The 26,825-nt window shown below is 37.9% G+C and overlaps 1 protein-coding gene and 1 long non-coding RNA gene across 11 annotated transcripts in view; one reads left to right on the forward strand and one right to left on the reverse strand.

The window, feature by feature from the left end:
* Window positions 1-26,825, forward strand: part of AIG1 (androgen induced 1) — a 240,667-nt gene that overhangs the window by 202,057 nt on the left and 11,785 nt on the right. The gene's annotated exons all lie outside the window — the stretch shown is intronic.
* LOC111095530 lies at window positions 924-9,392 on the reverse strand. Its single transcript, XR_005353604.1, has 4 exons — window positions 7,655-9,392; window positions 6,500-6,588; window positions 4,496-4,644; window positions 924-1,123 (listed from the first exon to the last, which is right to left on the reverse strand). It is a non-coding gene; the product is annotated as an uncharacterized LOC111095530 (long non-coding RNA).

The raw sequence follows: 26,825 nt of genomic DNA on the forward strand, positions 1-26,825 counted from the left end.
CCCCTGACCTCTCTCTCTTCCTCATCCTCCTCTGTCCTCTTTGCTTGCCGGCTCCAACCATAGTGACCTTCTCTCTAATGGTCAAGAGCAATCTAAGTTTCTTCCAAGTTAAAAGCTCTCACCTTCCTCATACTCCACCCACCCTACCCCCAGTCTTGCCTCCATAATTATTTATTCTAAAGCCTCATCATTAGTTGGGTCTCAGCTCAACTATCTCTTTCTCAGGGAGGCCTTCTCTGACTCTCAGGATTTGGTTCAACCTCTCTATGGTACACCACTGTAGTGCCCTGTTCATTTTAAAAAGGAGTTGTAGTTATGTGGTTATTTGATTGATTTTTTTCAGTCTGCCCGCCCCCCCCCCCCCGGGTCTCCCCCCTTCACTTTCTAGAGCAAGAGAAAAATCAGCAGTTGAATTGATCTTAAAGAAAATAAAGAGAGCTTCCCTGTCTACAGTTTTCTAAGGGTTAATACAAACACATTTCCGTTAGACATCATGTCAATCAAAACGTCAGAAAATATTCTTAAGATAGATTGCTTAATAAGAAAAATTGTGACAGTGTGTGAGTTTTAAAAGCAAGCAGATAAAGTAGGGAAAATTTAAATTATATATATATATATATATATATATATATATATATATATATATATATATATATATATCTACACATACACACACACCTACCTTACACTTAGCTCAATGGTAACCATATAAAGTGGTTTACAATGTTCTTACCACCCATTTCTCTAATACTGAATTTCAGCTTGTCTCTTCTCCCGCCTGCTTGATTCACTGAAATTGCCAACTGAAGCTGATAGACTTGTAGAAAGAACCACGCAGACTGCACTCCTTGCCAGAGTGACATCCTATATGGGAAGTGACCCAGGTCATACAACAAAAACATTTTAAGTAGAAGAAAGATCTGTTTATTAGCCAAATTATAGCCTCTTCATTTCCCTGAAGTCAGCCTTCTCTGTGTCTTTGAGAGTATGGGAGCATTTGGCAGGTTCAGAACATATTCTCTGGAGGGGATTATGTGAATATCTTCACAGTGACCATCAGCTCTGCCCAGTCTCACCTTCCACAGCCTGCAGACGTTTGTGTCTCCCACAGCACCTAGCATTGCTGGTCTCCCAGGAGGCACAAAATAAACATTGATTGAAAATAAACAATTCAGATGAGAAGATATTTGTACCAGATTTGAGGGCTTTTTAAAGATTTATTTATTTATTTTTGGAGAGAGAGCGCACTTGAATGAGCATACACAGTGGGGGGCAGGGTGCAGAGAAAGAAGGAGAGAGAGTCTTCAGTGAAAAGGGGCTCAATCCCACAACCCCTGAGATCACAACCATAACAGAAACCAAGAGTCAGATGCCTAACCAACTGCACCACCCAGTTGCCCCAGTACTAGATTTGAGTTTATACCACAAGAGTGAAAAGACATCTACAGCCAAAATGATCTTTTGATTGAAATATAAAAGAAATGGCAAGAGAAATTTAGTCTAAGATAATGCAAATAATAATGCAAAACTTTGACTTTATATACACATTTAAGTAGACCCATTTCCCTAGTAATTTTCAAAGACAAGGAACTAGCGTGATTATTATCATAACATTTTAATTCTCCCTTAATATGAAAGATCTGGGTCAACGTAGACTCAGGACAAGATTCATTAACTGTCTCAAACAAGTGTTTGTGTCCCTACTCTGTGTGAGACATTGTGCTAAGTACAGGTGGTAAAACAATGTATTAAGCTTTGGCTCTGCCCTCAAGGAACTGACAGTCTGCTGAAGGATATAGAAAAATATAAAAGCAATTACCTTACAGTTGATACAGGTTGTTTCTAATAATAGAAATACAGAAGGCTCTGAAAGCTGAGAGGAACATTCCCTAACCAGACCCATAGGGTCATGAAAGGCCTTGAAAAGAAGTGACATGGGAGCTGGCCCTTGGGGATGAGTGTTAGCCATTTGAAGGGCCAGGGTAAAAGTGTCCCAGGCAGAAAAAAGAGATGGCCTGGAAGCAAGAGAGGGCAAATCATAGGCAAAGATGTTTAGTGCACTTGGAGCTGGCCATATCTTGCCCTCCTCCAATCTGGATGACCTGAAATCTACCTCTCTCCTTCCCACCAGAACTATTTTTATATTACGTCTCTACAACATCCTTCAACAAACAAACAACAAACAACCTGTTTTGTGTGTGTTCCTTTGGTTGGTTGGTTGGTTGGTTGGTTGGTTGGTTGGCTTGCCCATTTCCCATGATACCATGCTCTCTCTGATATCCTCACTTTCAGGAAGAACAGGGCCTTGGCAGGCCATGTTGATCTAGCCCTGCCCAAAATCAAACCCTCTTCGCTCCCTTTCTCCTGCTTTCTCCTGTCTCTTCTCCACCTCTTGGGCAGTGTTCTAAAATGCAAATCTGATCATGCCAATCCTCCCACTTAAAACCCTTCAATAGTTTGTTTTCTCCTGTTTGGGGTTTTTTCTTTTTGGGTAGCACTTTTATTTTTCCTTATGCCATGACGTATCCTTGGGCTGTGATATTCTCACATAACAGTAGAAAAATAAGATGTGTAAGTCATCCTTAAAAGCTGAGAAATAACTTACCAAAATCTTACGTAAATTAAGACAATGCATAAATTTACAGGTACAAATACACAAATTGTTTTGCAACCATAGTGAGTAGGTTAAGCCCCGTGCTATTCTGCTGAAAACACATTGGATAAGAAGGAAAATGGAGTCCGAAGGCTTGGATTAGCTGTTTCCTAGCTCTGCTGGAAGACTGTAAGAAAGAAGTGACAGTTCATTCATAAAGTCTTGCCAGCCTCTCGAGAAATCCAGGAATTGCCATTAGTACTCTGCAGATCTAATCAGGCCCCAGAGGAGTGAACAGCTCACACGAAATTGTCAGTTAGCCAAACACCATCACATCAGGCCAAGTCCCTTCCATAAACACATTACTCCTTGCCTCCCATTGTCACACAGATTCCCCAACTAAACGTATAAAGTTTAAACCAAACGTATGTACAGAATTTCAGAAAATGTATTTTAAAAAATAGCTAACTTGAGTACAATGCTGAACAGAGCTATTTGCCTTCCTGTCAGACAAGGACAGGTGTCTTTTTAAAAAGGCATGTTCCAGGTAGATAAGCCTAACATAAGATGTGTACAGGCAAACCTATACAAGTGAACTGACTTGTACAGGAAAGTGTACACCTGCAGCAGAGGGTTTCCACAGCCTGCAGACATTTGTGTCTCCTGCAGTCCATTTAAAAGTATTTGCAATGGCAAACAGGCCAAACTCATTAGAGTTCTACTGGACAATCCACATCGGCTGGAAGGTCAAAAGAGTAGCCAGAGGCTGTAATTGCACTGAAAGGAGTGATACTTTTAATTTTCATTGTAATTGGCTCTGGGGCTGTGAGATCTGTGTTCTAAAGTCAGTAACACTGGGCTACTTGGTAATACCACTGGCCACGCAGTACACATTGTATTGACATCTGGGCCCTTCCCACATCCTATGGTTAAAGGCATTCTTGTGAGTGCCATGATTCCATGCCTAAGAAGGGTGGATTCTGGATCTCAGACCCTCTCATTTCCAGAGGCAAATGAGCTGGCCTCAGGAAGATCAATTCTATTCTCCGGAGAGGATGATAAGCAGTGGTACCTCCTGTTTGATGTCCAGGATAGGGTGGCACCACTTCTCCTGATGTCATGTACAATTTCCTTGTCTTCTATGGTAGTACAGTTATAACATCTTTTTCTCACGACCTTTAGAAATATTTTCAGCTAGCCGAGTTCAGAAATAAGCTAACAGGACTTGATGGGATGAGCCCTGGGAGTTATATGTTGGCAAATTGAATTTAAATAGAAAATATATTTTAAAAATTAAGTAAAATAAATTTTAAAAATTTAAAAAAAAAAAGAGGGACACCTGGGTGGCTCAGCGGTTGAGCGTCTGCCTTTGGCTCAGGGCATGATCCCAGGGATCGAGTCCTGCATTGGGCTCCTCCATGGGGTCTGCTTCTCCCTCTGTCTGTGTCTCTGCCTCTTTCTCTGTGTCTCTCATGAATAAATAAGTAAAATATTTTTTAAAATAAAATAAAATAATAAAAAAATTTTAAAAATTTTTAAAAAGAAATAAGCTAAGAAGAACCAGGTGTAACCCTCATAAATGGGTTTTGTGTGGGTGACACAGTTACCCAGATCTGTACACCCAGTGCATATGACCAGGGGCATCCATGGACAGCACAGTCAGAATAGCACCGTGCATAGCTGGGCTACTGGAGGTGTCAAACAGAACCTGTGACAGGTGGCCTTGAGCCTCAAGGGAGCTTCACTTAATAATAACATGGTACAGAAATCACTGCCAAATGTCAGATTCTCCATCTCACCCAGTAGGAAAAAGAGCCACACTCAATAGCTTTCTTTGGTGGCAGACACCTCTCTTGTTCTGGGTTCACCATCTATATGATTCTCCCTCTGCTCCATACCTACCATGACATCCTGTTGTTTTATGCAGTAACAGAAGACAACCAGACACACTGATAATCATCTTTAGCAGAGACATCTTTCCTCATGCCTGAGCCACTGTTGAGCGAAAGAACAGGGACTTCTAGATTCTTCTTGATACTTTCATTTCCCACCTACACAGATGAAAAAGAACTGGCCTTGAGGAAGTGACAGCATTTGGAGAGCGTTTTACTGCTGAAACCCTTTAGTGGCCTCAAAAGTCCTATATAACCTCATCCTGCCCTTGCTTACTCTCCCTCTTCCCTTTCCCTTCAGTCACACTGGACTTTTTTCCATCCTTCAGACGCACCATGCTCTCTCTTGCCCAAGACATTCATACTATGTCCTTCTTTCACCTTTCACCGTGTTGTCTGGCTTTCATTCCAGATGGCAAAATTCTAATGGTGGGAGCTATGCTTCTTTTTTTTTTTTTTTTTTTTTTTTTTTTGGGAGCTATGCTTCTTGTTTCAATATCCCTACCTCCTAGCAAAATGTTTGGCTCAAAAGCATGTGTTAAATACAGAGATGAGGGCTCCTGGGTGGCTCAGTCGGTTAAGTGTCTGCCTTCAGCTCAGGTCATAATCCCAGGGTGCTGGGATCATGTCATGCTCCCTGCACAGTGAAGAATCTGCTTCTCCCTCTCCCTCTGCCTGCCACTCCCCCCTGATTGTGTTCTCATGCCTCTTCTCTCTCTCTCTCTCTCTGACTCTCTCTCTCTGTCTATTAAGTAAATAAAGTCTTTTAAAAAAAGAGATGAATGACTAAGAAGAAGCTGTAAGCAAACGTTAAGGTCTAGTGACCGCAAGCTGGGTGATTTGTTCTCTTGGCTTCTATTGTCTTTGTGACATGAAAGGGTTTTTTTGGTTTGCTTTTTTTTTTTTTTTTTAAGGGAATAATACAATAAACCCATCACTACTACCCATCACCTAGCTTCAATAATTATCAATATATTGCCAAACTTGTTTCACTTACACCTATAACTTGTTAGATCTTTATAGATATATAATTTACATATAATCCAATGGTTTTTAAGAAATTCATGAGCTTGTGCAGCCATCACACTTACTTATTCCAGAACATTTTTATCACCCCCAAAAGAATCCCTGTGCCCTTTAAGCAGTCACTCTCATTGTCTCCTCCCTGTAGCCTCCAGAAATGACTGCTCTATTTTCTGTTTACATGGATTTGCCTATTCTAGATATTTCATATAAATGGAACCATATAGTATGTGGCCTTTTGTGTCTGGTTTCTTTCACTCATCATGATGTTTTTAAGATTCATCCATGTTGTAGCATGTATTAGCACTACATTCCTTTTTATAGCCAAATAACATTCCATTGTACAGATACAGCACAATTTGTTTGGATATTTGGGGGTTATTTCTAGCTTTTTAGCTAAAGATGGAAATGTGAATGTATAAGGTATCCACATAGTTAAAAGGAGAAAGAGCTTACAGGGAGGCACAAAGATTTCAGGCCACGGAGAAACCTGGTTGAATTTGATACCACAAAACAATGCACTATCATATAATTTTATGACACACAAAATCCTTTGCAGTGAGCTCTGCCTCTTCCACAGAATTCCATATACCAGTTCTACTAAACTTCTTGTAGTTCCTTGAACTTGGTCTCACTCACTCCTTTTCTCTGTGGGGACCATTTGTTTCCAGGGCTTACCTCTGCTTGCCATCTATCTTTGAGTCTCCGATCAAATGTCACTTCACCCAGGAAACCATCCCTGACACTGTAGTTGATGTTAGGTGCTCCTCTCAGGTATCCCCATGGCATCCCTAATCACGTCATCAGACAGCACTTAAAGCACTACTTTGAAATCTCATCCCTGTACCACCACTGGACTATAAGCTTGTGGGCAGGAACTACTAAGACATTCTCCAAATTATCCCCAACACCTAAGAGAGTGCCTGGTGCACAACTGGAGCCCAGTAAATTTTGAAGGAATGAATGAATGAATGATGCATGCTTTCAATACCATGAATCCATGAGGGTCAAAGATTGTAAGAACTGGAGCAGGATGACAATGTGGATCAGTTGCAACTCTTCCCAAATGAATTTTCACACCTTTAAAAATAAGTGAGAATGGGAATATTTGTCAAAACATATATTTGTATTTCTGAACAAGTTTCCTGTCAAAAGTAAATTTTTTCAGAAATATTAGCTTATCAATTCTCCCACTTTCTTTGTCTACATTTGCTGTTCCATTCTTGAATGAAGATTTCTAAAACAAAATTGAAAAGTGGCAAGAGGCAACTCACTCAGGTGAACACAGATAGTAAGAATAGAGTACTAGCCAGGATCTCAATATAATATAGCATTAGGAATAGCCTCTTAATTGATATTGAAGAGTGTTAAAGAGTTTTTCCAAAAGAAAGAAAACTATTAGTGATATACCTGCCCTATTACCATTAATTTTGTTAATTTTTTATTCTTTTTTGTTAACTCAATTACAATTTTGGCTGTGTATACTCCCCAAAATTATTAAATTATGAAAATCTGGATTTTTAATAGCATATTGGGTTAATAGGGATATTGCCTGAAATTGACCAAATAAATCCTTCTGTAAAATAATCACACAAAAAATACGTATGTTTAAAACATTGTATGCTCCAAGCTTTTGGATAAATATTCCTCTGAGGAATGGACTGTGTAGAGAAAGAAATATCTGACACATACAAATTAAGTGAGGTTGATCTATTGAAATGTAGCTGGCAACAGTCCAGCTTCTTAGTTTGCTTTTAATAGTTTATTTCTAAGTGCATGCATCTTTAAACTAGCTATATAGCTTGTTTTTACAAGAGACAAATAGTGGGAGATGGCTCTAAATTGGCTCTTGCTTTGCAATCCAAAGTATATCTTAATGCAAGTTCCCCTGTGCTTATCTAATAATGAGGTTGGACAAGAATAATGCTGCCTTGGATTGCAATGTTGAAGGCATTCATTAAAGTTAATAATCAGTGCTCTTGCATAGAGGCTTTATGCCTAACATTGATCGGCTCTTTGTTGTGTGGAGTTTGCTTGCATTCAAGTAGTAAGAAGCTCACCACAAAGGCCATCAGGTAGGTTTCCATGGTAGCAGTCCTTCTTTTGTTATTCTCATTTGTAACATAGACACTATCCAAATACTCACCGTGTCACTGCTTAATGAAAAGAAATAGAATATTAATAATGCCAGTATAGTCAGGAAGATGGTCTTTGGGTGCGACAATGAGGGAGGGCACGCTGTCTCCTCAGGTTTTCTTTTAAGCAGCCATCCACTGTGTGAGACTGGTGTCCCTTTAATCTTATTACATTATGTCATATTAATGACCTTCAGTGGTCTCATATTATACTCTAGGGACAAATAGAATTAAATGATGGATAGAATCATTTCATCAATGCCAAACCCAACAAAATACAAGTTTGCAACTGTACACTAATAATGCAATGTAAAACTGTAGAAGAAAAAAAATCAACTTTTTAAAACATAAAGATAACATTAAAAAATGTAAATAGCTTTGGGTTTTGTTGTGTTTGTGTATGTGTTCATTTTTCTTAGTGACTCAACACCTGGATGTCTCATTGTCTGTTGTCTAAAACAACTGCATTCTGGTAAGTGTCGTTTTCCTTTAGTTGTGACTCAATTACTAGAGCCCATAGCAGCACGTGGGAGCTTTATTATGCAGTCCTGTCTTGTTCTAACAGAGATTACGAGAGAAGTCACCTGGTATGCAGTCATTCAAATAAACAGAAGAATTTACTAAAGCTTAGCATCGTTCTTCTAGTCAGCTTTGCCGAAATGTCTTTTCTGCCACTTTCTCAAGAGAAAGTAAGAAGTGTAACTCTAACTTAATTTAATTTAATTTACCTTTCTCCTTCCCCCAGGCTAGGAGAACTGAAAACATTTTATGAACTGGTAGGATTTTAGTACTTCAGTTTTAGCTACTTTAATTTATGAGAATTCCACAGGGCATTGTGTGGCTTTCCCAAGTTGTTTTAGCCTTCATTATAAATGACCTAAGTAGATGTAACATGCATGGAGGTATGTAAATTTTCTACTGTATAATTAAATACATTTTAAAATATTTAAAAAGAAACTTCAATGAGATGGAGAATAAGAATTAATAGGGAATTAGATATTAATTTGGCCAGTGATGCAGAAATGGAAAGGACCCAAGATTAGGATGGAAAGAGAGAGATTCAAGGTCACTAGGACTAGAAACTACTGACCAAAAAGAGGGGATACAGCAGAACACTGTGAGCAGGAAGGAGTGGAAGCAGAGCCACTGGAAGCAGACCAGAAGAAGGTCCAGCCTTCTGTTTAATGGATGTAAATTTTAAATTGCCCTGCATTTTGAATGAAGTCACCAGTGTTGAGGTGGAAATACTCTCTACTTTTATGCTAAACTATCTTTCTAGACCTACCCTTTATTCACATATTTATTTGTACTACAGATGTATACATTAGGCTGTATTGGCTGTATTAGGTAATAGAGATTCAAAGATGAACGAGTTCAATGGTGAAAAGCTAGGAAAGCCAAGACGAATGACAAAATAATAATTGTGATATACACCCAGAGCATTCTCACCAACATAGAACATCTTGGAAGGGGAAGAACTTTACCAGAGTTTTAACAGACATGGAGAAAAGGAAATTACTCTAGCCCTCTCTCTATCTTTCCCATCTCACAGCTAGAACATAGGCTCACTAAAAGAGTAAGATTTAACCATATGATTATAGAACATATCCCCATCCTCACACCTACCACCACATCAACAGGGCTCCAGTATAATAGTGGATTACAACTGAGAGAGCTACAAGACATGGATGCTATTTAAGAAGGAGTTCTTAGGGAAACTTGAAGATAAAAGGGAAAGAAAAACAAGGATACTAAAGAAAATCAGAGCCTCTGGCACTTATGGCTGTAGCAAACTTTAAATACAGTCCAAGTCTTAGACTAACACACTAAAGTTCTATTTAGTTCTGGTAGTTCACTGTCTACTACCAGAAATATCATGCCTGACATTTAACAACAACAACAAAAATTACAAAGCATGATAATAGCAAAGAAAAAATAGATTCTGAAGAGACGAAGCCAGCCATCATCAGAGTCAGCTGTGGCACAGATTTTGGAATTATAATGAGTTTAAAATAACTATGATGAATAGGTTAAAGGATCTCATGGTAAAAGTAGGCAACATGCAAAAACATGGAACACTGGAAGGAAAACATGTAAAAACAACAAAACATTGGAAGCAGAGTCAGAAACTCAAAGAATCAAAAAGAAATGTTACAAGTCAAAGACACAGTAACAGAAATGAAGAACAGCTTTGATGGACTCATAAGTAGACTGGACACAGCCAAGAACAGAATCAGTGAGCTTGACTGATATATTAGTAGAAACTTCTCAAACTGAAATGCAGGGAAAAAAAAAGAATAAAAAAGGTGGGACAGAAAACCCAAGAATTGTGGGGCAATTTCAAAAGGTCTAACATACATAAAATTGGAATATCAGAAGAAGAGAAAACAGAACAGAAAAAGTATTTTAAGTAATAATAGCCAAGAATTTCCTAAAATTAATGACAAACACCAAACCACAGATCTAGATCCAGGAAGTTTAAATACCAAGCAGGTTAAGTACCAATAAATGTACAAATATTGTATGCAAGTTGCAGAAAGTTGAATGAAGCTAGAGCAAGGTTGCAAGAGTAGAGGATACCTTTTACATATAAAGCAATGAGGATAGGATTTATAGCATGCTTATCATTAGAAAGCATTGCAGGCAAGAAGAGAGCAGGGTAAGCTATTTAAAGTGTTGAAAGATTGGATCCCTGGGTGGCGCAGCAGTTTAGCGCCTGCCTTTGGCCCAAGGCGCGATCCTGGAGACCCGAGATCGAATCCCACATCAGGCTCCTGGTGCATGGAGCCTGCTTCTCCCTCTGCCTATGTCTCTGCCTCTGTGTGTGTGTGTGTGTGACTATCATAAATAAATAAAAATTAAAAAATAAAAAAGTAAAAATAAATAAAGTGTTGGAAGAAAAAAAAACTAGAATTTTACATCCAGCAAAATTATTCTTTAAAAGTGAAGGAGGGGTGCCTGGCTAGCTCAGTGAGTGCAGCATGTAACTCATGATCTCAGGGTTGTGAGTTCAAGCCCCACGTTGGGCATAGAATTTACTTTAAAAATAAAAATAAAAATAAAGTGAAAGAGAAATAAAGATTTTTCTAAGACAAGCAAAAATTGAGAGTTCACTGCCCACAGAACTGCCTTAGAGAAAACTTTAAAGGTGTTCTTAAGAGAGAAAGAAAATCATTTAGGTCAGAAATTTGGATCTACATAAAGAAAGGAAGAACATAGAAAAAAGAATAAGTAAAAGCAAAATAAAATATTTTTCTTATTCTTAATTGATCTATTAGAGAAGTGCTGTTGACAATTACAGTAGTAATAATGTATTGGGTGATTATTGTATGTGGATAAGTGAAATGATGACAACAAAGTCTTAAGGCATAAAAGGGAGAAATTAGGACTATCTTATTGTTAGGTACCTGCACTACCTATGAATCAATATTTGAAAGCTGATTTAGATTAGTTTTAAATGTGTATTGCAACTCTAGGGAAACATTAAGGAAAGAACTGAAGAAAAGAGGTATAACTGACATTCTAAGAGAGAAGAGAAAATGGAAGCATACAGAATTAGTTAAATCAGAGAAAACAGAAAAGAGATGGAAGAAAAAATAAACAAGAAACAAGTACAACGAATGGAAAACACAAACAGGGTAGTTATTAATCCCAACTATGTCAATAGTTATTTTAAATATGAATGATCTAAATATAGCAATCTAAAGACAAAGAGTGTCACAGTAGATAAAATAACAATACCAAATAAGTATTACCTAAAGAAACCTACTTTAAATGTAAAGGCATAGATAGGCTAAGCATAAAGATAGAGAAATATATAACATGCTAATGCTAATCAAAATAAAGATAGTATAGCTATATTTATTTCAGACAAAATACACTTCAGAACAAACAAAATTATCATGGATAAAGAGAAATGTTACATGACAAAAGGATTAATTCTCAAAGAAGACATAATCTTTAATGTGTATACATCTAACAACAGAACATTAAAATATGGGAGGCAAAAACTGATAGAACTGCAAGAAGACCTATATAAATCCTCTATTATACTTAGCAACTTCAACAACTCTTTCAATATTTTATATATCAAACAAGCAAAAAAATTGTAAGGATGGAGGTGACCTGAGCAGTACCTTCTATAAGCTTGATCTAATTGACATGTATAGGATACTGTATTCAGAAAGAGCAGAGTAGACATTCTACTCAAGCTCACATGGAACATTTACCAAGACAAATCATATTCTAGGCCATAAAACACATCTTAACAAATTTAAAGAATAGAAGTCATACAATGTATGTTCACAGTCCACAATAGAATTAAACTACAAATCAAGGGACCCATGAGCGACTCAATTGGTGAAACAGTTGGCTCTTGATTTTGGCTTAAGTCATGATCTCAGAGTGGTGAGATCAAGCCCCCATGTCAGGCTTTGCACTGGGCATGGAGCCTGCTTAAGATTCCCTCCCCCAACCCTCCTCCCTGCTTTCTCTTGAAAAAATAAAAATAGGGATCCCTGGGTGGCGCAGCGGTTTGGCGCCTGCCTTTGGCCCAGGGCGTGATCCTGAAGACCCGGGATCGAATCCCACGTCAGGCTCCCGGTGCATGGAGCCTGCTTCTCCCTCTGCCTGTGTCTCTGCCTCTCTCTCTCTCTCTCTCTCTCTGTGACTATTATAAATAAATTAAAATTAAAAAAATAAAATAAAAAAATAAAAATAAATAATAAATAAATAAACTACAAATCAATAAAAGATAGCTAGAAAATCTCAAAATATTTGGAGATGAAGTAACACACTAATGAATAACACATGTGCCAAAGACTAAGCATCAAAAGAAATTCAAAATATTGTGAACTGAGAAAAAAGATGGAAATGCAAGTTATCAAAATGTTTAGGATTCAGAGAAAGCAGTGCTTAGAGGTTGATTTAGAACATTAGATGTGTATATTAGAAAAGAAATAGACATTAAAATAACAATTGAGGAAAATTGTGAACAACTCCTTGCCCACAAATTTGATAATCTAGATGAAATGGGCCAATCTACCAAAACTCACTCAAGGAGAAATGGATCATGTGAGTAGGCCTGAATCTACTAGAGAAATTGTATCAATTATTAGTAACCTTCCAAAACAAAAAGCACCAGGCCCATATGGTTTCACTGGTGAATTCTACCAAACATTTAAGGAAGAAATGGTACCAAGTCTCCACAATCTCTTTCAGAATATAGTAGCAGAGGGAATGCCTCCTAACTAATTCTATGAATCCAGCATTACCTTAAAAAAGAAAAAAAAAAAAAACTAGAGAAAGACATTACAAGAAAAGAAACCTACAGACATATATCTCTCATGAACATAGATGTAAAAATCCTCAAAAATATTTGCAAAGCAGGGAGAAGTTAAGATGGCAGAGTAGTAGTGGGACCCTGAGCTTGCCTTGTCCTTTGAACACAGCTAGATCAACATCCAACTACTTTGAACAACTAGGAATATGATCTGAGGATTAGAAAACTATCCACACACTTGGAGGGAGAGAACTTGGCAGAGCAGGGTTTGGAGCTGTGAATTGTGGGAGAGGAAAGTCATGAGCCATGGAGGGGAGGGAGCCCTTTTAATGGAGCAAAGTCATAGAGAAGAAGAAAGTAGGAGAGAGCACAGTGGGTAGGGAATTGGAATTGCACAATAAGCCATGGTGAGGAGATCCCCTGGGTTGCACTGGAAGAGATCATTTCCCTTCCCAGATTACATTTGGAGGAGTATATTTTTTCACTCCAAGGACAGAAGGCCACAGGGAGCCATTGAATGATGCTCAACAGCAGGGTCACAGGTGTGAGCAGAAGGCAGATAACCTTGTAGCAGCTTTTCATTGTGAGCCCCATTAGATCTAAACCACCAAGCAACTGCTTTTCTGGGACAGAACTGAGTAGAGAGAAGAGACATGTGCCAACTGCAGATAACCTGGCCACTGCTTTTCTCTTTCTGCCACAATAGATTCAAGCCTCTGTATGACTGCTTTTTCTGGGATAGAATGGAGTAGGGGACTGAGTCGCATGCAGATGGCAGATAACCTTGTTGCAGCTTTTCACTGTGCATCACGATAAACTCTAGCTGCCATGTGCTTACTGTGTGACTACTTTTCTGGGACAGGACAGTGCTGGGCACACCACAAGTCTCTTCTTGGGGAAGGAGAGTGGGTTTGCACCTTGCCAGGCCCCTTAAAACTTGGAGTTTTGAATCCCAGCCACCAGCCAGAGATAAAATGTAGAATATCTGTGGTGCTGGGCATGCAGACAAGCCTGGGAACAAATAGGTTAAGGGCAAGGAACTAACAAAAGCCTGGGACACAGTTCCCTTTTCTGTGAGGGCCTCCTGAACAGCAGTGGCCAGGAGTTCCCCTCCCCAGGGATGAGAGGACAGGTGGTGCAATCTTCCTCCTCCACCACCACTCCCTGCACTACCCACCACCACAGCTGGACTTCAGAGAGAAACAGTTTCTCTTCCCAACCCCCTGAACCTGGCAGGGATATCAATACAAGGACAAGTGAGTTTGTAAGCCAGTCCAATGGGCCTCTCCCTCAGAAAACCAACACAGGCCTTCCATATGTACCAAATCTACTGATTAAAGAGTCCTCCAAAATGTCAGCTTCTGGTGGAAATAGGACCAGACTTCCTTCTTTTTTTTTTCTTTCTGCTTCTTAACCTTTTAATTTTTTTTTAATTTTTCTATTTCTTATTTTTTTTATCTTTTATTTTCTCTTTATCTTTTTTTTGGGGGGGTTATCAGGCTTATAATTTTTTGTTCATATGCTAAGTGATTTGTTTCCTTTTCTTATTTTTCAGATCAGTCTTATTTTTTTCTCTTTTCTCCCTTTCTTACTCCTTTTTCCTTCTTTCTCTTTCTTTAGAATCAGGCTTATAGTTTTTTGTTTGTCTTTTTTTTCCTGTTTTATTCCTTTTCCTTTTCTCTTGTCTTGGATCAGGCTTTTTTTTTTTTTTTTCTTCTCCAGACTTATCTTAACAAATAAGTCAAAGCACACTTAGTTAAATGTCCAGACACTCTCCACTAAGCAAGGAGGAATCCTGTAAAGGGCGGACCAGTGGGGAAAAGCAGCCAAAACTCAGAGTGTATACAGTATACACTAGAAGCCCTTCCTGAAGTTTCTGTTGTTATTGTTGCTGTTGTTTTTTTTTTCCTTTGTTCCTTTCTTTTCTGGACAAAATGACAAGATGGAGAAATTCACTGCAAAAGAAAGAACAGGAGGTAGTACTCACAGCCAGGGATTTAATCAATATGGATATAATAAGATGTCTGAACTAGAATTTAGAACAATGATTTTGAAGATTTTAGCTGGGCTTGAAAAAAATCATAGAAGACATTAGGGAATCCCTTACTGTGGAGATAAAAGAACTAAAATCTAGTCAGGCTGAAATTAAAAATATTATAACTGAGATGCAGTCCCAAATGGAGGCCATAAAAATGAGGATGAACAAAACAGAAGAGAAAATCAGTGATATAGAAGATAAAATTATGGAAAATAATGAAACTGAAAAGAAGAGGGAAGAAAACTATTAGATCATGAAGGTAAATTTAAGTAACTCAGCAATTCCATAAAGTGAAATAATATCTGTATTACAGGAGTTCCAGAAGAAAACCAGCAGGGGAAAAAGGGGCAGAAGATTTATTTGAACAAATTATAGTGAGAATTTCCCTAATCTGGGGAAGGAAACAGGCATTCAAGTCCAAGAGGAACAAAGAACTCCCCTGAAAATCAACAAAAATAGGTCAACACCTCAAAATGTTATACTGAAACCTGCAAATTACAAAGATAAGAAAAAATTCTGAAAGCAGCTTGAGACAAATGGTGCTTAACCTACAAGGGTAGATGCATAAGGCTGGCAGGAGACCTGTCCACAGAAACCTGGCAGGCCAAAAAGGACTGGCATGACATATTCAATGTGCTAAATGTAAAAAAAATATGGAGCCAAGAATACTTTATCCAGCAAGGCTGTCATTCAGAATAGAAGGAGAGATAGACTTTCCAAGACAAACAAAAACTAAAGGAATTCATGAACACTAAACCAGCCCTGCAAGAAATATTAAAGGGGACCCTTTGAACAGAGACAGAGACCAAAAGTAATAAAGAACAGATACAATCTACAGGAACTGCAACTTTACAAGCAATACAATGGCATTCAATTCATATATTTCAATAATTACTCTTAATGTAAATGGACTAAATGCTGTTATCAAGAACCTTAGGATATAAGAATACATTTAAAAAACAAACAAACAAACAAGACCCATCAATATGCTGCTTACAAAAGACTCAGTTGAGACCCAAAGACACCTCCATATTGAAAGTGAGGGGGTGGAGAACCATTTGTCATGCTAACAGACATCAAAAGAAAGCTGGAGTAGCCATTCTTACATCAGACAAACTAGATTTTAAGCCAAAGACATAAGAAGAGATGAAGAAGGACACTATATCATAATAAAAGGTTCTATTCAACAAGAAGATCTAACAATTACAAATATTTATGTCCCTAACTTGGGAACAGCAAAATATATAAATCAATTAATAACAAAATTAAAGAAATTCATGGATAATAATACAATAATAATATAATAATACAATAGTAGTAAGGGACTTTAACATCCCACTCACAGCAATGGATAGACCATCTAATTAGATCAACGCAAGGAAACAAAGATTTTGAATGACACACTGACCCAGGTGGACTTAACAGATATATTCAGAGCATTTCATCCTAAAGCAGCAGAATACTCACTCTTTTAGAATGCACATAGAACATTCTCCAGAGTAGATCACATACTGAGTCACAAATCAGGTCTCAATTGGTACCAAAAGATTGAGATCATACTATGCATATTTTCAGACCACAATGTTATGAAACTTTAAGTCAACCACAATGAAAAATTGAGGACCACAAATACATGGAAGTTAAAGAACACTCTATTAAAGAATGAATGAGTCAACCAGCAAGTTAAAGAATTTAAAAATACGTGGAAGCAAATGAAAATGAAAACACAACAGTTCAAAAACCTTTGGGGGCACCTGAGTGGCTCAGTGGTTGAGCATCTGCCTTTGGCTCAGATCGTGATCCCAGGGTCCTGGGATCGAGTCCCACATCAGGCTCCCCACAAGGAGCCTGCTTCTCCCTCTGCCTATGTCTCTGCCTCTCTCTGTGTGTCTCTCATGAATAAATAAATAAGCCTTTAAAAAAAAAAAAAAAAAAACCTTGGGATATAGCAAAGGTGGTTCCAAGAGGGAAGTATATAGCAATATAGGTCTTCCTCAAGCAGCAAGAAAAGTCTCAAATACACAACCGTACCTTACACAGCAAATAAAGCCTAAATCCAGCAGGGGAAGAGAAATAATAAAGATTAGAGCAGAAACCGATGGTACAGAATTTTTTAAAAACAGTAGAAAAGATCAATGAAAGTAGGAGCTGGTTCTTTGAAAGCATTAACAAAATTGATAAACCTCCAGCCCAACTTATCACCAAGAAAGAGAGAGAAGACTCAAATAAATAAAATCATGAATGAAAGAAAAGAGATCACAACCAACACCACAGAAATATAAACAACTATAAGAGAATATTGTGAGTAATTATATGCCAACAAATTAAGCAATGTGGAAGAAATGGATAAATTCCTAGAAACATATGAATTACCAAAACTGAAACAGGAAGAAACAGAAAACCTGAACAGACCCATAACCCAGCAAAGAAATTGATCAGTAATAAAAAACTTCCCAACAAACAAGAGTCCAAGGCCGGATGGCTTCCCAGGAGACTTCTACAAAACATTTAAAGAAGAATGCATGCCTATTCTTCTGAAACTATTCCCAAAAAAAGAAGTGGAAGGAAAACTTCCAAACTCATTCTGTGAGGCCAGCAAAAACATTTGGGTTTTGATCCCAAAACCAGACAAACACCCTACTAAAAAGGAGAAATACAGACCAATATCCCTGACAAACATGGAAGCAAAAATTCTCACCAAGATACTAGGTAATGAGATCCAACAGTACTTTAAAAGGATTATTCACCATGACCAAGTGGAATTTATTCCTAGGCTGCAGGGGTGGTCCGACATCTGCAAATCAATCAATGTGAGATATCATATTAATAAAAGAAAGGAAAAGGACCATATGATCCTCTCAATAGATGCAGAAAAGCATTGACAAAATACAGTGTCCTTTCTTGATAAAAAAAAAAAAAAAAACCCTCCACCATGTAGAGGTAGAGGGAACACACCTTAACATTATAAAAGCTATATGTGAAAGACTCAAAGCAAATATCATCCTCAAGGGGGAAAAAGCTTTCAGCTTTTCCCCTAAGGTCAGGAACATGACAGGGATGTCCATTCTCACCACTGTTGTTCAGCATAGTACTGGAAGTGTTAGCGTCAGCAATCAGACAGCAAAAAGAAATAAAAAGCATCCATACTGGCAAAGAAGAAATAAAACTATCATTTCACAGACAACATGATACTCCATGTAGAAAACCCAAAAGAGGGCAGCCCCGGTGGCGCAGCGGTTTAGCGCCGCCTGCAGCCCAGAGTGATCCTGGAGACCGGGGATCAAGTCCCACGTCAGGCTCCCTGCATGGACTTCTCCCTCTGCCTGTGTCTCTGCCTCTCTCTCTCTCTCTCTCTGTCTGAATAAATAAATAAAAATTTAAAAATCTTTAAAAAAAAAAGAAAACCCAAAAGACTCCACCAAAAAGTTGCTAGAACTGATACAAGGATTCAACAAAGTCACAGGATATAAAATCAATGCACAGAAGTCGGTTGCATTTCTGTACACTAACAATGATGCAACAGAAGGAGAAATCAAGGAATCAATCCCATTTACAGTTGAAACAAAACCCGTAAGATACCTAGGAATAAACCTAACCAAAGAGGTAAAAGATCCGTACTCCAAAACTATAGAACACTTATGAAAAAAATCAAGGAAGATACAAAGAAATGGTAGAACATTCCATGCTCATGGATGGGAAGAACAAATATTGTTAAAAAGTCTATGCTACCCAAAGCAATTTACACATTCAATTCAATCCCTATCAAACTCTCTCTTTCCCTCTCAAATAAATAAATAAAATCTTCAAAAAAGATGACTCAGCAAAATATGAATAGAGAAGAACTTTCTCATATTGTCAAAGAACATTTAAAAACCTATAACTAACATCATACTTACTGTAAAAAAAATAAAAATAAAAAATGGATGCTTTATCCTTAAGACTGGGAACAAGGCAAAGATGTCCTCTCTCACCATTTCTATTCAGTATCATATGGTAAGTCCTAGCCAGTGCAATAATACAAGAAAGGAAAGTGAAAGTAATATACAGATGAAGAGGAAAGAATAAAACTTTGTTCACAGATCACATGATTATTTATGTAGACAATTCCAAAGAATTAATCAAAAACTCCTGAAACTAGTCACTGGGTATAAGGTTTATATACAAAAATGAATTGATTTCTTACATACTAGCGATGGACAGGTAGTGTCTGAACTGAAAACAGTACCACTTACAATTGCACCAAAAAATGAAATACTTAGATATAAATCTAACAAGATATGTCCAAGGTCTATATGTAAAAACTATAGAAAGCTGATGAAAGAAATAAATAAGATGTAAAGAAGTGGAGAGACCGTCTATATTCATAGATTGGAAGACCCAATATTGTTAAGATGTTAATTCTTATCAGCTTATTCTATAGATTCAACATAAGTCTAATCAAAATCCCAGCAAATTATTTTGTGGATCTTGACAAATCAATTCTAAAGTTTATGTTGAAAAGCAAAGGACTCAGAATAGCCAACTCAATGTTGAAGAAAAAGAAAATTGGAGAACTGATACTACCTGACATCAAGACTTCTTATAAAGCAACAGTAATCAAGACACTGTGGTCCTGGCAAAAGAATAGATGCAAAGGTCACAGAATAGAACAGAGAACCCAGAAATGGATCCACATAAATGTAGTCTACTGATATTTGACAAAGAAGCAAAGGCAATTCAATGAATAAAGGATAACTTTTCAACAAATGGTACTGAAACAATTTGAAGTCCATGTGAAAAAAACAGTCAATTTGGATACAAACCCTATAACTTTCACAAAACTTAACTCAGAATGTGTTACAAACCTAACTGTCAAGCTCAGAACTATAAACTTTCAGAAGAAAACAAGGAATTGCAGTTTGCTGGAGTTTTTAGATATAACATCAAAAGCATAAGAAAAGTAATTTAGCCCACCCAAATATGATATAATATTTGATGGATAAAAAATAAAAAAGGAGGAGAGGGGCTATAAGACAGCTGAACCCATATCTTTCATGCTAGGAATCAAAAGACTTGGGGAATCTTTTGGGAATCAACATTTATCTAATGTTGATAAATCAAGAATATTGGCAATATATGGCTATTTTTAAGAAATATAGTTATAAGAGCTAAATAAACAGCTGAAATTGTTGAATATGGCTTCCTCTGGGGATCAGGACAGGGCATAGGAAAGAGACAAAGAGTTACCTACAGTTGGGTATGGCAATGACTTTCTGCCTTTTAATATAAACTTTCTAGGGCTTTTGCTGGCTTAACTTTGATAAAAATTAAAATGAAGATGAAAAATGAACATTATAACTCAGCTTAAAAAAATAATAATAATTGGCCCTCCCATCCCTCCCTTGCAGTAGCACGGGCATAATACTATGGTGTCATCTAATGTCTGTATTTCTGTTGTACTGGAAGCCCTGTCACAAGGATAGGACCACGTCTCCATTACATACTGCTATATTTATGTGTCTGACACCTTCTAGACACTGGGTCATATTTATTGAAGGAAAAAACATTTAATAGTTGTAGAAGAAGTACACAGAGGACAGGTGTGACAAATAACACAGAGATAGCCTCACTGCAATTGGAGACTGGGCAGTGGCACAAAGCAAGAGCTCAAGAAATGTCTGGAAATTTGCTATTTATTAAAGAAGGTTGGCAATTAGAGAGAAAGATTGGTGGTTCAAGGAGGTAGCAGGATCAAGGCAGATGTAATCATGGCAGGGTTAACGAGAACGTCGCAGTCCTAAAAATAAGAATCTATAGAAGGAGAAGAACAAAATGTGCTAGAGAGACATTAGAGATCACTTCTGGAAAATATGGAAAATTATGATTTTCCAATGTGGGATTTAGGGTGTTCCAGAGCTAGCAGTTTAAGTGCATGGGTTTCTCACTACCACAGCCAACTCTGATGATTGCTCAGGCCGTAGGAGTCCCTTGCTGACCACATTCCCCACCTCTTTCTAGAAAGAACACATGTTTCCTACAATGTTGTTCAATGTGTCAACTTGATGTTTGGCATCCATATACTTTAAGAAGGTCCAAATTATTAAAGTTAAGCAAAACCAGTCATGAATTTTATTAAAGGAAATTTGAATTGAGTTCTCTCTGGGGAAACATCACCATAAGACCAGGTAAGCTGGAGAAAGTAGAACTCAAAGGAAGCAAATAATTTGAAACCAATTTAGACATGTGCCAGGAAATGTGTTGGGAGAAAATGTTCTGAGGTAGACTATTGGCCTGCCTGTGTGGATAAATTACTCTGGTATTTGTGATTTAGAATCAGGAAGAAAACATATTTCCTCATTACCTCATTACAGGAATTCATTCTGGGAGGCATGCACAATTTGCCTTTTCCCCAGGGATGGGTGGGGGGACTTGTAACCTTGAAAATATCTTTGTGTGTGAGAAGGAGAGAAAAAATATTATATATTTCTGCATACAGAGAAGCAGTGGGAAGATTTTGTTTCATTTGCTTTTTTTTTTTTTTAATCTAACCTAAGTTGACTGTGCTAAGATAGGCAGTATTGTTTATACCCCTATAGAAGAGAGAAACTGAGGCTCTTAAATAATACTCAAAGAGACCTAACTACTATGTGGATAAGCTGGAAGTTGATCTGTAGTATAGATGGAACAGCTACATAGACAGACCGGCTCCATAATTTGTGGGGCCGGTGCAAAATAAAAATTTGGAGCCCCTGGTTCAAAAACAATTAAGAATTTTAAGATAGAGAAGCAGAGCATTAAACCAAATGTGGGGCCCTTCTGATCACAGGGCCACATGTGACTGGATAAGGTAGTCACTCATAAATCTGGCCTCAAGTATAGGTATGTAAATTTGAGCTAGCTCCAATGAGAAAATTGGAAAGTCATTAATAAATTGGAAATTATGATTATACCTTAAAAATTATCTTGAAGAATACTCTATGAAACCCACAGTAAATGAAGAGTTACATAATTATATCTGTAACTTCTAAAATTACCTCTGTAACTGAGCTACAGGATATTTCAACACTGTCTCAGATGGGATCCTTCCATGTGGTATTTCCTTATGAACTGATGCATTAATTCTCTGGCACTACTGTACACATCACTATAGAGAACTTTTTGAGATGTGTTTGCAGAGCCCTGTTCCCATCTAGGCAGATATCCTTTGTCATAATCCCCGGGGCCCGCAGCCATTTCAGTAGGAACCTTGGAAGCCTTCTGTACCATGATCTCCTCAGTAGCACACCTTTGCATCCCTACTGCTGCTCACCTCACTTGACACACAGAAGAGCCTTGAGAAATGTTTGTTGAATAAATGAATGAGTACACAGACTCCAGAAAACTCTAGCCAAATTCTACATTTTCCAAAATGTAGCAAGAACCAATCTCCTTGCAATCAATCATCAGGAGATGGTCCAAGGAGCCTTTATATTGCCTCAAATTGAGATGATTAGATCTAAAAAGGGGGCCATGCCTAAAATCAGGTTAACTTGAACCAAAAGTTAAAACTGCCCTTGGCAAATCCTTCAGAAGCATCAGGTTAGAGGTACCAGGTGAGACACACAGAGACCCACTGGTCAGGATGCTGATGCAATGCACATCCTTTATCTTGCCCCACCCTGGGGCACATGTTCACTGCCTGCCAAGCCGTGTAGTAAATTCCAGTAGGCTAAATGCACATATGATGTGACTCTTTCTTAAGAGGTAAGTTAATGCCTTTTCTGGAGGGAGTGTTTATTACTTTATCCCCGCAGTGGTTTTCCTCCCCTCACAGGAAGTTGTAAAATCTGAACCTTGAGTGTTATAAGAGACTCAATCTTGTGTTAAAACTTCACCAAAACTGATTTATCTTACATTTTGCAACATTTCTATATCTCACACATTTTCTCTAACTTTTATAGTCAGTGGGGAAAAAAAGAAAATTTACACAGAGGTTTCATACTTGGATCACTTTTTGATTCTGAGCATATTAAAAGCTGTCCAGAACCCTGTTCCCATCCATCGCTTCTTATTCTTCAGAGCTCTGAAGGAGGCTGGCCTATAGGCTGAGAGCCAGATTGTTGAGATATGTATCCCTGCTTCTCCGCTTACTGAACCTCTCAGGGCTTCAGTATTCCTCGTCTGCAAAATGGTAATAATAAAACATCTTCCCCAAAGAGTCGCTCATGTAGAACATTCAGTACAGTGCCTGTCACTGAGAATTCAATGACGTTAGCCATTAGCTGTTATTGCGTGAGTCTGTGTCCTATGTGTCTTATGAGCAATAGCCCAGCTGTTGAATAGCCTCACTCCTTATCTAAATGTGATTAACAAAAGCAATTTTTAAAAATAAGCTAATCTTAGGAATTGAAAGGTCATCAGTGGTAAAATATGTAGGTGCATGTGTCTATTCAGGATTAATAAGGGTGACAGAGTTAGGAAAGTGAAGATGATATGTCTTTCTCCCTCTAGTTCCTCAAGAGCTCCAGTCATTGACACAATTCATGATTTAAGTGATGGGATGAAATTTGGCTTTGTGGCATAAGAGCTGCTGAGCTTAACAAGGGCAATCTTTCTTTACTATTTATCATGTATATCCAGTCAAAATCCAAGAAATTTGAATAAGACATATACCATGTAGAATATGAAATTTTTCTTGCTTCTACTTTGTAGGAGGAAAGTCCATTTTCTGGTTATTCCAATTCTCACATATACTGTGCTTCTAGGCATTGTCTATTCTATCATTTTCCCACTTGTCCCCTCCCTGCAAGACACTATACTTCTCTGTCTTCCTTCCCTGTCACTAGCTTTTTTTTTTTATTTTATTTTTTGTTTGTTTGCTTCTTAGTCTCATTCTCCTTGAACTACTCCTTAGATCTTGATCTTTTCCAGGGCTCTCTAATGGACCCTTCATGTATTGTACTCTACCTGGGTGATCTCAGTTTGTTCTGATGGCTCCAATCCATCTTTTGGCCAATGAACCCTATATCTGTATTGCCACATGAATCCTTTCTCTACAGTCCAAACCCATGTAATTGCCTTCAGGAAATCTCCCCTTGGATCTCTTACAGACACTTCAAACTCAACATGTCCAAACTGAACTCGTCATCCCCTCAGACGGGCTCCCTTATGGCGTTCCCTATCTCAGGAAATGGCAGCACTCTCCACCCAGTTAATCAAGCCAGGAATCTATGATTCATCCTTAACTCATCTCACTTCCCTCACTGCCTAAATCCAATCAATCACCAAGTTCTCTTAATTCTATTTTCTAAATCAGCATCTTTCCAATTTATTTTACTGTCCGTGAAAGAAACTTCTTTTGCATCATGACCCCAACCAGCATGCATGTGCATGTGCATGCATGCACAAGCACACACACACAAAGTGAAACACAAGTTTCACAAAGGAATTTTTATTATCATTTTATGCAAAATTTTCTGAACTTTTCTATTGTGTTTTCTGCTGATGTTGCTTTTGAAATGCTAGTAACCAATGGGTGACTGGCAAATGTTAACAATCAGCTCTTCTGTAGGTAAGGGCGGGGGAGCCTGATGTATAGCATTTGAGTCTTTAATGTAAATACACCCATCATGGATGAATTTAAGCTACCAAACAAAGAATTTGCAAACATCCCAAAGATCCAACAATCAGTTCTCCTGACCATCTCCAGCATGCCACTGCTTATGACCTACAGTTTGATAGGTGCTGGTCTAAATATTTCTTAAATCTACCCACTAATGTTCATTCTCAATGCTACCATCCTAATCTTTCCTACCACCATTTCTGATATAATTGGTTTCCAGATCAATTGATCTGCTTCACATTTATTTAATACCACTCAAAAGCTTTCTGTTGTCCACAGGAGAATACAGTCTATAATTCTTACCATAACTAAAAAAGCCACCAACAGTTTGGTGTCTGCCTGTCCCCTCATACCCGCTTTCCTTTGATCTCAACAAAAATGTTTTCTTCCTGAACATCTGGGAGCTCTCTATTGTTTTCAGGTCTTTGGACATGTTATTCTATTTGGCTATAAAGTTCTTGCCTCCTATCTTTGTTCACCTAACTCTTACTTATCCTTCCTATCACAGTTTAAGTGCTACTCATTCATTTCATTCATTCATTCATTCTCCCACTATGTGGCCTACAAAGTGCTAGTGATACAATGAGAAGTAAAAATAGGGTCACCTGGGTGGCTCAGTTGGTTAAGCATCCGACTTTTGATTTCAGCTTAGGTCACAATCTCAGAGTTGTGAGTTGAGTCCTGAGTCAGGCCCTGCACTGAGCATGGAGCCTGCTTAAGATTCGCTCTCTCCCTCTGTTCCTCTCTGCCCTCGAAAGAAAGAAAGAAAGAAAGAAAGAAAGAAAGAAAGAAAGAAAGAAAGAAAGAAAGAAAGAAAAAGAAAAAAAGTAAAAACAGTCCCTCATAGAATTTAGACACTCTAGATGGGGAAAAATATATTCAAATAAAGATATCACTCACATTTAAGTGTTAATAAAAGAAGAGCTTAAAACGTAGATTCATAGCTCTACAAGAGCTTATAAAATCTGACCTAACCTAATAGATCAAGGAAAATTTTCCAAAGTGATGACTGGTAAGTTATAATAGTTGAGCTAAGATATAAAGGAGAAATATAACCTAATGAGTCTAAGGGATGGAGAACTAACAACATAGAAAGAAAGAGGGACATGTAAAAATCCACGTGGCAGGAAGGAATATGGTAAAATCAGGGGACCAAATGAAAGCCAGTATAACAAGAGCCAAGTATGAGAGGGAGTATGAGACAGGTAGAAGCCACTCTATGATGAGCACTCCATACTTTGTTAAAAATATAGGTCTTTGGGGTACCTGGGTGGCTCAGTTGGTTAAGCATCTGGACTCTTGATCTCAGCTCAGGTCTTGATTTCAGGGTCATGATTTCAGAGTCACTTAAGAAAAATTAGGTCTTTAACAAAAAGGGAATGAGAGGCCATTGACATGTTTGAAGCAGGGATATAATGTGTTCAGATTTCTGGTTCAAAAAGATTACTCTGGCAGTTGTCAGGGTGAATCAGAAGGCAACAATAATAGATGTGGAGACAATTAGACACTATTACAGTACTCTGAACAAAGATGATCATAACAGAAATTAAGATGCTGGTAATGGAGATGGGAAAAAAATCAACATACTGGAGAGATGTGTGAGATAACTTTGACAGGACAAGATAATGGATTGAATGTGATGTAACAGAGAAGTAGCAAAGATGCCTCCCAGATTTGAGCTGCAAAACTGAGTAACTAGTAATACCATTCAGAGAGATAAGGAATACCAGAGGAGGACCAGGTTTGAGGGAGAAGAGCATGACTTGGGCTGTAGATATATAGATTCTGAAGCATGTTCAATGTGTTTTGAAGGCTGTTTGATAAACTTCTCTGAGACAGAGGAGAGGTCTGGATTAGGACATAGATTATAGACATGAAGCAGTGGACATAAATGAACTCATTACCTGAGAATGCACAATATGAGAAGGAGCCTTAAAAACCAAAACCTAAGTAAATTCAATATTTAATGGTTGGATAGTAGAGAGTGGAACTTACAAAGAGAACCAAGAGGAGTGGTCAAAGAGCTAGGAGGAAACCAGGAGAAATTGACGTCAAAGAGCTGCTTTGTTTTGGTGGAGTATCAAGACAAAAAGCCAGACTGTGGTGGGAGGAATGAGTGCAAAGTGCATATACAGAGTCAAGGAGTATAAACTCCCTGGAGAAGTTTGCCTTTAAAGAGAAGGAGAGACATAGAACAGTATTTTTTAAGTTAATGGAAACTTTTTGGTTGTGCTTTAATAAAAGCTAACTGTCACACAGCACTTAGGAGGCATTCATAAATGT

Source organism: Canis lupus, chromosome 1, assembly GCF_011100685.1.
Source record: "Canis lupus familiaris isolate Mischka breed German Shepherd chromosome 1, alternate assembly UU_Cfam_GSD_1.0, whole genome shotgun sequence".
In the NCBI taxonomy this organism is placed as follows: Eukaryota; Metazoa; Chordata; class Mammalia; order Carnivora; family Canidae; genus Canis; species Canis lupus.